The sequence below is a fragment of the Symphalangus syndactylus genome, chromosome 4 (genome assembly GCF_028878055.3).
Source record: "Symphalangus syndactylus isolate Jambi chromosome 4, NHGRI_mSymSyn1-v2.1_pri, whole genome shotgun sequence".
NCBI classification, from domain to species: Eukaryota; Metazoa; Chordata; class Mammalia; order Primates; family Hylobatidae; genus Symphalangus; species Symphalangus syndactylus.
Genome location: NC_072426.2, coordinates 13,642,639 through 13,657,156, shown reverse-complemented (window position 1 = coordinate 13,657,156; position 14,518 = coordinate 13,642,639). Strand labels below are relative to the sequence as shown.

The 14,518-nt window shown below is 39.6% G+C and overlaps 1 protein-coding gene across 2 annotated transcripts in view; it reads left to right on the top strand.

The window, feature by feature from the left end:
* Positions 1–14,518, top strand: part of MRAP2 (melanocortin 2 receptor accessory protein 2) — a 104,667-nt gene that overhangs the window by 21,418 nt on the left and 68,731 nt on the right. The window contains exons 1-2 of one of the 2 annotated variants that reach the window (XM_055274128.2): positions 4,289–4,439; positions 12,065–12,137. The exons of the other annotated variant lie outside the window; for it this stretch is intronic. The gene's annotated coding sequence lies outside the window, so the exon portion shown is untranslated. Of the gene's footprint in view, positions 1–4,288; positions 4,440–12,064; positions 12,138–14,518 lie in introns of those variants that run through there. 2 annotated transcript variants of the gene reach the window in all.

The window sequence follows — 14,518 nt, the reverse complement described above, 5'->3', positions numbered from 1 at the left end:
GTTAAATAGCCTTCATAGTTACCTTTTTAAAATTTAAAACTAAAGTAATTTAACCATATTACAGAATGTTTGAAAAAAAAGTTACTCATAATCCCACTACCAAACATCGTTGATCATTTTGACATATTTCCTTTCAAGTTATTTTTCCCCAATGAATAGTTTTGATAAGGTTATAATCACAATTTATAAGCAGTGCCCTTTTCCACATTATTTTAAAATTCTTTATTTGCTTACTTTTATGATCTCACTTAGGCCAGAAAGGATTAAAAGCAGCCTATAAAATTACATAAATTCAGTAAAAGGGAAGCTAGGCATCAGCAGGGGTCTTCTATTCCTCAGGGATTTATGTAAACATACATCAAATACTTGAACACGTGGCAAATGAGAATCCAGAGCCCTTATAAGATTTTGAGAATATCTGACTTCTTCATACATTTTTCTTAACTCCATTGTCTGCCTAACAGAACTGGCTGCCCAAGTCTTGCCCATACCAATCCGGGTGATAAGCACAGCACTTTTACTAGTTGCCACACATTCACACACTCAAAACCTACAAAATACACTAAAGAAAAGAAATAAAACCCACTTTAACTAGACATTTTGTGACTCTGCTCACTTCACTAAAGGTTTGGAGTTCCCATCTTTCTGTCTCCCACTTCCTTCCTCATTTGCTGTTGTAACAGACAAATTCTTCCCCTCGCCTACTGTAGCATCAGTTCCACCTAATTTTAGGCCCTTCAGACCGAGCTTTTGCCCCAAAGCAGCTTATTTGACCATTCATTTCCTCAATATGGGCAGGTTTTGTCCTACAAGGAATGCTCTCTTTTTAAACACTGAGAAAAGAAAAATATTTTTGGATCTCAATATTAAAATAAGAGAGTGAGGGAAAATGAGAGAGTATGATGCCAACAGAGAGGTTGGTCACAAAGTATAGGTTAAGCAGTTTCTGAATTTGAAAAGTTGTGAGGGAGGGCAGAGGAAGGATTGAAATCAAGCAACATGACAAAGAAGTATCTGAATAACTTAGCAGCTGGTGGGACCTGTGAAACAGAAGAGATGGGGAAGTAAAGTTACACCAGAATTATGAATCAGGGATATTTAGGAAAGTAGCCCCATCATGGGATGAAATAAGAAACTTAGGAAGCAGAGTCACTTTGGCGGGGATGATGGCACATTTACCTTCTCAGGGAAGGATCCTGCAGAATGTGTTTGTAATTGGAGTGTGGATGAATGGGACCCTAGGAAAGATATTGAGACTGATCTGACTCCTGGCTGCCTGTGAACATCTGTGGAGGACTGTAGAATGACACTGTAACTATAAAAACCAGTCCAAAGAGAAGAGAGATATGTAATAGGATGCAGGGCAGGATGAATTAAAACAATTTTCTGGGTAAGCATCAGGTGATGGGGTGATGTGGGGGAGATGGATTAGTGGAGCAAGTAAGAGATTGTGACTTCTAGAGTGTCCACAATTAGGGCTTTTCTTTTATGTTATTTTGCCTGTCTGAGTGTTGACATTATTTTGTGAAAAGGGGAGGCATCATGCTGGGTATGAAAAATGATTTTCTGGTACTTGCTGCGGCTAACTCTGTTACCATAGCAACTGACTTAATCAGCCAGGAGGGAGGATTTTACTAGAGGCAGCCTGTACTGGACTGTTGTGATTTCAAAGGGAAATATTTACAACTGTGTCAGTATAGCTGTTCCAGTTTAGATTGTGACAGCCTGGCAGGTTAAACTCTATTTCAAAGATTTCTAAAGAGTTTAATCATTATTAATTCAAATTAACCCTCTTTTTGACCAGTTACCAAAAGCAAAACCTTGCAGTATGTACACCCCATGGTGGTTGGGGTTAGTTTGTCTTTTTTTTTTTTTTTCTCTGTTGATAGTGAAATTGGTTTGTCCACTTTGGGGTTTAAACCAAACCAAAATACTAAATTATTGTGTGAGACCGATGCAGGGAGCTATGGACAGTTTTTGTCGTATCTCATTCAGAACTCAGAGGGTCTCCTTATTCCCCCCCCAACAAAAAGCCTCTCCATCAAGCATTGATGAGAAATGGATATTTCACTGGAGGCTTGGTGGGAGGAGTTGGTTTATTTCACAGAGCTCGGAGCCTTTTACCTCCTCCCCATGTGAAGACAATATATTATCTTGTCTTTCATTACAGCAGGGGGCTGAGTCTCTGCTTCACTTCCACCTCCTTTCTCCAGCCTTTCCTCCTTCTATATCTCCATTTTTAGATAGAACTATAGGATGTGGTACAGACTCCTCCAGCTGGGGCTCCCCACGTTCATTTCTTAAAACCGTCTATAAAAGATAGCCAGTTAGTGACTTCATTTGTTCATGGCAAATCAAATCTTTCATTTACTAGAATCTTCCTTCCTTAGGTAATAGAGAGTAATTATAAATAAAAATGTTTTCTCTGTGTACTTGCTGTTAAATATATATATATATATATATATATATATATATATATATATATATATATATAGGTTCTTTTAGGCTTCTGCATGCCTTTGGTTTGAAAGCCACATTTTCCTGAATTTTGAAGTGAAGCACCTCCCTAGATTCTGGCAATTACAAAATCTGGATATACCATTTTGCAGCAAAAGTGTAAAGAATGAGCGTACAGGTCTGAGCGTTCAGCCTCAGATTTTCTCTCCTCTAGTAAGATTGACTCTGACCTTAGCGAAGTGTAACACTAATTATTACAGGATTTAAATTATTGTTTTACTTCTCCCTTCATCCCCCAGTGGTATTTCCCATTTTGAAAGATGATTTTGTTAATTAATCTTAAGTGGTGAAACATTTGTGTGCGAAGAGAGATTTGAAAGGGGCGATACTGAGAACTCTTGCACATCCCAGCCCCATTTCTGGAATCAGTACTACTCCACTCTCAAACATAGTTCATCAAAGAATTACACAGAATCAGCTTAGAAACACTTATCACTGAACTCTTCAAAACTTTCTCCCAAACTTTCACCTAAAACTAAAGATCTCTCATCCATGATTTCTTCATCTATATATTTGTTGAGACATCGTCATGGACTTTGGACATCATGGATACACGTTATGGGCATTGTTCATTTTATACTTGAATTTGCTTCTGGCAGAGTTATCATTTTATTTTACTTACATGAAAACAATACACCCAGAATCTGAGGTTCTTTGGATTAACAAAAAAGCATGACTCTTTTCTTTTTTGAGAAAGGTTATGACTACCTCAAGATTTTAAAAATATAAAATATTTGGAATGTTACAAATTTTCTCTCTCAGTTTTTTTGAGTTATTATTGACATACAAAAAGCTATACACATTTAATATATACAACTTGATGAGTTTGGAGATAAGCCTATGCCCATGACTACAATCTATGCCATAAATCTATACCTTACCCCCAAAAGTGTCCTCCTATTATTTTTATTTATAATTATTTGTGTGTGACATGAACACTTAACATAAGATCTAGTCTTTTAGCAAATTTTTAAGTATAAAATACAGTATTATTAACTATTTGCACTGTGCTGGGTAGTAGATCTCTAGGATTTCATCTTATATAAACAAAACTTTGTACCCTTTAACCAATACCTCCCTGTTTCCCCTCCTCTCTCAGCAACTAACAACCACCATTCTTGGATCCAGTGCCTTGATCTTGGACTTCCCATCCTCCCGAACTGTGAAAAATAAATTTCTATTGTTTACAAATTGCTCAGACCATGATATTTTATTATAGGAGCACAAATGGACTAAGACAAGACAACAGCAACCTAATGTCCATTGACAGATGAATGAATAAAGAGCTCTGCTTCTATGAGTTTTACTATTTTAGATTCATCAGCTAGTGATATGATGTAGTATGTGGCCTTCTGTATCTGCCTTAGTTCACTTAGCATAATGTCCTTCAGGTTCATTCATGTTTTTATAAATCATAGGATTTTATTTTTTAAGCCTGAATAATATTTCATTGTGTATGTGTATCACATTTTATTTGCCCATTTATCTGTCAATGGACATTTAGGTTACTTCCATGTTTTCTTAGTCCATTTTTGCTGCTATAATAAAATGCCACAAGTCCAAGATCAAGACATTGGTGATGGCTGCTCTCTGCTTCCAAGATGGTGCCTTGTTGCTGCATCCTCCAGAGGGAATGAATGCTGTGTCTTTACATGATGAAAAGGACATGAGGGCAAAGGAGAGGAAAGCTGCTCCCTAGCACCTCTTTTATCAAGTCATTAATCCCATTTGTGAGAGCTCTGCCCTCTTGACTTCTTAATCACCTCTTAAAGGCCTCACCTTTTTTTTTTTTTTTTTGAGATGGAGTCTCGCTCTGTCACCCAGGCTGGAGTGCAGTGGTGTGGTCTTGGCTCACTGTAAGCTCCACCTCCCAGGTTCACACCATTCTCCTGCCTCAGCCTCCCGAGTAGCTGGGACTACAGGTGACTGTCACATTGGCGATTACATTTCAACATACAAATTTTAAACATTGAAACTATAGCATGTGTCTTGGCTATTGTGAATAATGTCTGCAGGTATCTCTTTAACACCTATAGTGTCTTTTAATTTTAATTGTCTGGACTAAAGTATTTTAGGAGCCCTTATATTTACTTCCCTTCTAAATGCAGATATGGTGCTAGAAATAAAGCTATAAAAATAACACAGATCAAGACCCAAGCTCTCTTTCAAGAAACTTATACCAAAGTAGGGGAGACAGATAAGTAAATAACCATCTTGATGCAGTGTAAGAGGGGCAATGATAGCAGTAACCCCAGAATGTTAAGGGAAACATGCAAAGGTGACTACCTGGCCTGGAAAGGTGGGAGGGAATCAGGAAGTTTTCTCAGGGGAGTTAACACTAGTGTATAAGTTCCCAGATGAGTTTGCCTGGTCAGGTAAGGGTAGGAATGCATAAGGGCGATCCAGACTAAAGAAACAGCAATAGGGCAAAGAAAATATTAATTGGCAGATGGAACCATGATATAAATAAGTGAAACTTACTGAGAACCTATTATGTGCCAGGTACTGTGTACTGCCAATTTCTATGTTATTCGTAATTCAAAACTCTGTAGGGCACATCATTGTTATTCCTCTTTTATGGTGAGAAAACAAAGGTTTTGCAAGGATGAGTATTTGCTGCAGGTCCAACAGTTATGACTGGACTGGAACTTCATCCCAGCTTGGCCTAACTTCAGATGAGTTTCATTCAACTTATATAGATTCGATATGAAGTGGGAATGCAAGAAGGCATAGATATTTCTGGTTGATTCAATTTCCTGAAAATTCCCAATTACAATAAAAGAAATGGTTTCATACGGACTCGCATGTTTGAAAAAGTCTTTGGATATGAAATATAAACCTGAGATTAAATTTGATAATAGAAAATTTTTGATGAAGCATAAATTAGAAAATATTTTTCTGGCATTTTTTTCTAAAAAACAGAAGATCCCGTTCCAAAACCAAGCGTTCATAAAGAGGTCCTATTCCTGTGTATTTTATGACTGGAGATGTGGAAGTCACTGTTGATGTGGTCAAAGTAGAAACATTTGTGGGTTTTTTCTTCTTGAGGAAATAAACCAAAATGCTAAAATGTATGAGTAGCAAATTAAGTTCGGAAGTTTTAAATACATGTGTAATCAGGAATACATGCCCAAATTGTCATCTTTAAGTATGATGGAGAATTGATGGTGCTTCATTTTCAAAGCATGCTTTTTCACATTAATATCCCATGCTCTACAGTTACTATACAATTGCTAACAGGGCCATTGTGCATCTTTTGAAATTGAATATATTCTTACGTACTTAGGATCTATTCAGTACACTCCAGAGATTGCCTTGGATCCTGTCTCTGAAGATGTAAACATAGGAGAACAGACTAGTAATCATTTTATTTTCTGAATGTATTTGAAATACATAAGCACAGAGTAAGAGTCTGGATTTTCTCATTCCCAACCATGTTGCTTACACCTCATTCTTCATGCAGTCGCCACAACTTGAGGCCAGGTACTATGCTAGCAGTGGGCCACCATATTGATTTCTAAAGATAAGAAAATAATTAACACCTGACATCTGTGAAAATTTAATGGAGTACCAAGCCTCTATTCCAATAGCACAGAGATATGGGCAGATGGCATGGGAAGGCATAGGAGGGCACAACAAATTATGTGGCAATTAGGAAGGGTTCCAAAAATGTTTCACAGGGGTGTTCCTTGCTGGGTCTCCAGAGTGAGGGGGAATCTCTAGGAAGATAAGTAGAAGGATATTCTACGGAGTGAGACCAGCATCAGTGAAGGCACAGAGACATGAAAATGCACCGTAGGTTTTGAAAATGGGAAGTTATGCCAGCCCAAAGTGAGTCTGCATTGTGTGAAAAGAAGAAAGCAAAAAGAGCCTATCAATACCCCCTAGGTTAAAAGACAGGCAGGTGCAGAGTTTGAAGGGCCTTGTACTCTGTTCTAAAGCAACTGGACTCCGACAAAAGTCAGTGCAGGGTATTAAAGCAAGTGAACTTGGAGTTCTATATTTCATGGCCATAGGTGTTGTCAAACACCCCACAGAGTAAGGAGAAGTGGCTGGGTTCAGAGAAGGCAAGTCCTATATATTCGTTTGCTAACCTAGTTCCACATTTAGAGTATTAAATAAATATTCAAGCTCAATCATTCTTATTTTATCTCTTCTGCCTTCTGTTTTCAGGGAAGATGGCACATGGCTAGCACTTATCTTGTACATCGAAGTTCTATTTTGTCAGCTCTCAACTTTCCCTTTTCTGACTCGAATAACACAGACTCCTCACTCCTCATAACGTTGATTCTCAAGCCTTTGATCTGCCTTTGTAGGATTTCACCAAACTTCTGTCAAGTTCTCTTCCTCCTCTAGTCTTCTTAGATAAAATTATTTATTTTTGACTAGGCAATATATTTATATAATTCAACCATAAAATATCCTTTCTACCAATAATAATAATATATAATATTCTTTCAACTCTGTCCTCCATCTGCCCCTTTCTTTAAAGAGGCATTAAAAAGGCATCCTTTTCTGGGCCGGGAGCGGTGGCTCACACCTGTAATCCCAGCACTTTGGGAGGCCGAGGCGGGCGGATCATGAGGTCAGGACATGGAGACCGTCCTGGCTAACATGGTGAAACCCCGTCTCTACTAAAAATACAAAAAATTAGCCGGGCGTGGTTACAGGCGCCTGTAGTCCCAGCTACTCGGGAGGCTGAGGCAGGAGAATGGCCTGAACCTGGGAGGCGGAGCTTGCAGTGAGCTGAGATTGCGCCACTGCACTCCAGCCTGGGCGACAGAGCAAGACTCCGGCTCAAAAAAAAAAAAAGCATCCTTTTCTGTAAATCATACCTGTGCCTATTTTTCTGTGAACTATTTATATCCTTTGCCCATTTTTCTATACCTTTTTGGCATCTTATGAGCTTTTCATATATTTTACATTCATGTTGAACACTTTTTTTTGGGGGGGTGGGGAGGGACAGTTTTAAAAAGCTGTGGACATCTCCAACTAATGATACGCATGCTCAAGTATTTTGGGGGATGTGTACTGATGTCTGTAATTTACTTTGAAGTACATAAAAATAAGATGGGTTGATAGGTGAACAGAGGGTTGAATCAATGGATAGATATATGAGAAAGCAAGTATACTGAAATGTTAATGGCAGAACCTAGGTGATAGTCACTCTAAAATTCTTCCAATTTTGCTGTATGCTTAAAACTTTTCATTATAAAGTACTGAGGAAAACTGTAGAAGTGAAAGCAATTGCTATGTAGTTGTTGATTTCATGGCATTTACATACTCCCATATTAAGGGCTTAGTATATTTAATTCCAGAAGGTAAAAATGGAGGAGTCAGTCACAACAGCTGGATGATTCCTCTCTACCCTGTCTTCTTCTCAAAGCTGCCTGATTGACTTGCTTAGTTAAAAGGTTGGGTTATTCTAAATTGAATTCCAATATAAGGTGCTCCTGGCCAGGACCCCTTTCGCGATGATGGGAACAATACCAAAGAGAGCCACTCTCAGTGGAAATGCTGTTAAGACCATTCTCCTATTACTATTTCAAAATTCAAAACACTACCTTCCAAGCAATCTTGTTGTGAAATTCCCCAGGGAGTTGTCCAAGTTTGAGTCGGGTGTCCAGCACTGGATCCCCTACTTGGGCATCCAATACTTGAGTTGCATAAACTCCAGCATGCTAAATTTTGGTCTCTTATCATACATAGTAAGTCTGGATGCTAGAAGTCGACTTCAAATAGGAGATTTCTGGAGACTGTTCAAGAGTAGCAACTCAAATGGATTGTTTTAATAAGGTCAAGTGGCACTGTCCTGATGGATCTCTTTAAAAGCCACTTGCTCCATTTTGGCTTCTTGTGTAACACAATCTTGAGTTCATCTACCCTGAAGTAGCATAGATTGCTTATCCAATAGGACTAACATCCTTATAAGAATAAAGAACAGAGACACAGACACACAGCGAAGAACACCATGTAACAAGGGAGGTAGATACTAGAGTGATGCATCTATGAACCAGGGGATGCCAAGGGTTGCTGGCAACCACTGAACGTTTGGAGACAGGCATGGAACAGACTCTCCCTCAGAGAGACAATTTAATTTTGGACTTCTAGCTTCCAGAAATGTGAGAGAATACATTTCTGTTGTTTTAAGCCACCAAGTTTGCCGGACTTTGTCATGGCAGCCCTAGGAAACCAATGCACTGATCACAATTATGAAGTCTCATAGATAGGACTTCAAAAGTCAAAATGATCATAAGTAATCTCTTCCTCTTATCTGTATCAGCGCCACTCATTTCTTGATGCTCTTAGAGCCATACCATGCCATCAATCATGCTTTCAACTTCAGTTAGAAAAGTAAATTACAGACATCAGTACACATGCCCCAAAATACTTGAGCATGTGTATCATTAGCTGGAGATGTCCACAGCTTTTTAAGCTGTTGAGTAGATCACATAAACTTTGAGATATCTGTAGAGGAATACCTGGCAGCTCCATGAGGATACTTCCTTTCATGGTAGATGTCGAGGTAACATATTCCTTTCCCAAGCATTTCAGTGAATAACTAAATATGAGCTAAGTATGGTTATAAAGTTTATGTTAAGATTTGTTTAAAAAAGGATATCAAGAATTCATGGATCCATCTTATCCATAAATATCACTGCATCTTTCCCTGGGCATATATGCAGGAACTTGCATTGGTATGACCTCAGAATTCAGGCCTCACAGGTCCCCAGCTATCCTATAACCACACTGAATGTGCTGATGTAAGTTCTCTCCAAAGGCCACAGTCCTTACATCACTACAAGGGCATCTTTCACATTGCTTTCATATATTACAATCCTCTTTTATATATAAGTTCTCAATAATAAAAATCCCATAAAGCGTAAGCTTATTTTTTATTAATATTTGTCAAACCCTATCTTTCCATTAACAAGGAAACCTTCTTGGCCAGGTGCGGTTGTTCACGCCTGTAATCCCAGCACTTTGGGAGGCCTAGGCAGAAGGATAACTTGAGTTCAGGAGTTCAAGACCAGCCTGAGCAACATAGAGAGAGTTTGTCTCTACCAAAAATTTTTTAAAAATTAGCTAAGTGTGGTGTCACATGCCTACAGTACCAGCTACTCAGGAGGCTGAGATGGGAAGATCACTTGAGCCCAGGAGGGAGGCTGTGGTGAGCCGAGATCGTACCACTGCACTCCAAACCTGGGCAATGGAGCAAGATCCTGTCTCAAAAAAAAAAAAAAGAAACAAAGAAAGAAAAAGAAGCCTTCTTCTCCCATCTATTTTCATGTACTGCTGCATGTTGCAGGGATTGCCTGCATAATAAAGCTCTGTTCTGACAGAAAAATATATAAGTGAAACATGAAATTTCATTGATTAAATGAAGAGAAATAACAAGGAGAGGAAGCTATTCATGGACTTAAAAAATTAGTAAGTAATTGCCACTCAAAGTGAAGGCCAGAAAGCAAAAATGCAAGAACTCATGGACAAGATGGCAAAGCAACAGAAAGAGATAAAAACTGGTGAGCTGGTGAAACCAGCAGAGTACTAGAAGAAAAAAAATTCATAAAGATAAGGCATAATTGGCCGGGCGCGGTGGCTCACGCCTGTAATCCCAGCACTTTGGGAGGCTGAGGCGGGCAGATCACCTGAGGTCGGGAGTTCAAGACCAGCCTGACCAACGTGGAGAAACCCTGTGTCTACTAAAAGTACAAAAAATTAGCCAGGCATGGTGACACATGCCTGTAATCCCAGCTACTCGGGAGGCTAAGGCAGGAGAATGGCTTCAACCTGGGAGGCGGAGGTTGTGGTGAGCCGAGATTGCACCATTGCACTCCAGCCTGGGCAACAAAAAAAAAGAAAGAAAGAAAGAAAGAAGGCATAATTGGAAGGAGCATAAATGAAATAGACTAGACACTGTAATCTTTTGATATTACAATGAAATGAAATTTTACAATGAAATATTACAATGAAAAGAAATTTTTCTCTGTTAAAAGTTGAAAAGAATTCGGGAGAAATAATAAAGAAACAGGCAAAGGAAATTCGACACCTTCCAAAATCTTGGAGGCCTTCTACTCATACAATGTAAATTGCATCCAGAGGGAAGAAAGGAAGTCTATTAAATCGTAATTTCCAGCTTCCAACTTTCATGATGTAATAGAGGACTTAATTAGGAAGCGGGGATGAATGCGGGTTTCAAAAACAAAAGAGTGTTAGGCTGGGCGCGGTGTAATCCCAGCACTTTGGGAGGACAAGGGGGGTGGATCACGAGGTCAGGAATTTTAGACCAGCCTGGCCAACATGGTGAAACCCCGTCTCTACTAAAAACACAAAAATTAGCTGGGCACGATGGTGGGCGCCTGTAATCCCAGCTATTCAGGAGGCTGAGGCAAGAGAATCGCTTGAACCCAGGAGGCAGAGGTTGCAGTGAGCTGAGATTGCACCATTGCACTCCAGCCTGGGGAAAAAAAGGTATAGAAAAATGGGCAAAGGACATAAATAGTTCACAGAAAAATAGATTCAGGTATAATTTATAGAAAAGGATGCCTTTTTTTTTTGAGACAGAGTCTCACTCTGTCGCCCAGGCTGGAGTGGCAGTGGCGCGATCTCGGCTCACTGCAAACTCTGCCTCCCGGGTTCAGGCCATTCTCCTGCCTCAGCCTCCCGAGTAGCTGGGACTACAGGCGCCTGTAACCACGTCCACTAATTTTTTGTATTTTTAGTAGAGACGGAGTTTCACCGTGTTAGCCAGGATGGTCTGAATCTCCTGACCTCTTGATCCGCCTGCCTCGGCCTCCCAAAGTGCTGGGATTACTGGGATACCTTTTTAATGCCTCTTTAAAGAAAGGGGCAGATGGAGGACAGAGTTGAAAACATATTATATATTATTATTAACTCGTATTTTCCAAGTCTTAGGCTTAGAGAGAGAACACAAATACACAAAACTTTGATATGTTCTCTTCAGAAACAAAAAAACGAGATCGGTTTTTTAATCATTTATAACCGTGGGCAGAATTTCCTTCAATCTGTTGTGATTTTTGTGGCAAAGTCTTTAAAATTTGACCTGGCAAAAGATTGAAGGTAAGAATAAAAAACAAAACAAAATGAAACAAACAAAAAACACTTCTATTGTTATTTCCTTTTCCTTCGTTCATTGGGAGAGCCAGAGCTGGGAACTTGTATTTCTGGGCATCAGGAATTAAGGCAGTGAACTTTGAATTTTCCCAGACTTCAGAGTCACTTGCTATTTATCAGGTTAAATACAATTGCCTTAGAAGGAAATAATTTATATTACCTGGGCATGGCAAGGTGAGTGGCTTAGAACAAGCCAGGTTATCCTCAGCAATCACAGGAGTCAAAAATTCCATGACAAAGAGCTTTACAACAATGTTTTTTCAAGTTTTTATCATTTCTATAATGTGTTCCCTTGTGAATCCCTAATCCCTAATATCCTTGTAGCTCTTTTCGAAAGACCTACTAGTACTTTGAATAACAGCATCAAAAATCATTATTGAAATTTTTTTCATTTTTTTTTTTTTTGTTCTAGGGGCCTCACATTCAGATCTAAAGAGATACATGGAGCTATGGGGGTAATGCACTGGCTGCTTAGGAATAGGCAGGTTAGTAAAAACAAGTATGAGCTCTGAAATGCACTTTTCTGCTAGGATATAAAAGTGTCATGCTACAGATAAAGTGTCATCTAATGGAACTGTCACATTGGGTGATGTTGGGAGAGCCATGGACATTCTTTAGTTGGAGTGTAAGTAAACTATCTGGTCTTCCAAATCCCAAGACCTAAGTTAGTCAAAGCCTATGTCATCAATTGATTTTAGATTTTTCCTTCCCAATCCTTATCTGTGTGTCCACTGGGGTTGGAAAGGAAATATTTATTGAGTGTTGAATTAAAGTCCTTATACATCCATGACAATGGATTTTAAAAATACCTCCTCTGGCTGGGAGCGGTGGTTCACTCCTGTAATCCCAGCACTTTGGGAGGCTGAGGAGGGTGGATCACTTGAGCTCAGGAGTTTGAGACCAGCCTGAGCAACATGATGAAACCCTGTCTCTACAAAAAATACAAAAATTAGCAGGGCGTGGTGGCATGTGCCTGTAGTCCCAGCTACTTAGGTGGCCGAGGCAGGTTGCTTGAGCCTAAATATATATATTTAGAACTGTGGTCAGAATTTGCTTCAATTTGTTATGATTTTTCTCATAGTCTTTAAAATTTGACTTGGCAAAAGGATGAAAGTAAGAATAAAAAACAAAATGAACAAAAATCCCTTCTATTGTTATTTCCTTTTCCTTTGGAAATATTCTTTAGATCTTACTTCTTAAATGGGAATGACATAAAATAATTTCTTTTTCTTTTCTTTTCTTTTTTTTTTTTTGAGAGGAGTTTTACTCTTGTTGCACAGGCTGGAGTGCAGTGGTGCCATCTTGGCTCACTGCAACCTCCGCCTCCTGGGTTGAAGCAATTCTCCTGTCTCAGCCTCCCAAGTAGGTGGGATTACAGGCTCCTGCCACCATGTCCGGCTAATTTTTGTGTTTTTTACACAAAATTTAACCTTGTTAGCCAGGCTGGTCTCAACCTCCTGACCTCAGGTGATCCGCCCACCTAGGCCTCCCCAAGTGCTGGGATTACAGGCGTGAACCACTGCGCCCAGCTGACATAAAACAATTTCTGAGCCCACAAATGCTTTTTCTTTCAAGGTCTTTTTGTCTGTTAACACATCCCATTTAGCAACACATTTTACCTGTGTGTAATTCTAAATCCCCATACTGATCATAAAACACTGATGATTTAATCAGATTTTGTTATGGACAACTGATTTTTCTAGGGACGGAAAAACTTGGCCTATTTAGAAAGTAAATTGGCCAGCTCTATCAGCATGAAGCCTGGGGCTTTCTTCACATACTTCATTGCCCTTCAGTACTGGGTTTGGCCAGCCTTACTTTGCCATCCTGAAGGCAGCATCTCAGAATGTTATCTTGGCACATAACTCTGGCTGCTGCTTTGCGATGACCCCAGAACACTGTTCAGATCTCCCTTCCTACCTCCCTTTCTAATCTCCTGCTATTACCCCAGAGTAGCAAAACTAATGGCTCACAGTGCCCTAGGACTCGTTTAATTGAATCCTGAAAGTGAAGTGTGCCAGGGCCACTGAACACAGAGGCCCCTATAGCTTTTCCTTAAACAGACTTTTTCCTTAAACAGGCCTTTTCAGTCATCCATCTGTAGCAGTGCCAAGAGCATCCTTTCACACTATTTAGGACACCAAGGTCCTCCATGGGGATAGATCCTTTGGATAAGAGTGCCCTAGCACACTGGTTGGCACATTCTTCATTTGTTGTTCATACTGGATATATTTCAGTAAAAATTATTAAGTGGATGAAGTCTTATAAAAAATATTGGGGCTCTGCTTGGAGAATATGAAAAGGAAATGATAACCGTAAGCAATACTCAGGGCTGTAGCATTGACCCTTCGGGTTGGAGCTCAGGCGTTCTTCTGAGAGGCAATAACAGAGCTTACAGTCAACAGAAAGATGTTTGTTTGATGAAATGGTCACTCTCCAAAACACTTGCCCCTTGCTGCTGAATGAAGGTAAGTGCAGAGAGCAGAGCCCTGGTAAAGAAGGTGTGAGCATCTCTTCAGGGGTCTGCTTACCTAGCTGGCTCATTCTGATCAGGAAGTTCCCACCTTCTCCAGATGTGTACCTAGAAATTTATGAAGATGACAGAAAGAAATGATAGTCCTTTCTTCCTAAGAAGAATGTATAGGTCCTTTAGAAATACAGACTTCAAAGATCGCAAGCTGCGTTCTGGTACCAATTGCCGCTTTGTCTTCACTAAATGGATAATGATAACTTCACAAAGAAAGTTGTCTTGGTTACAGAGCAGCCTGGATTCACATATGTGTCTCTGTGGCTCTTGTCCTCACAATCCGTACTGAATTAATTTCTGCCTTTTGCTCAAGGCCTTTATCACTGAGACACTGTCCTT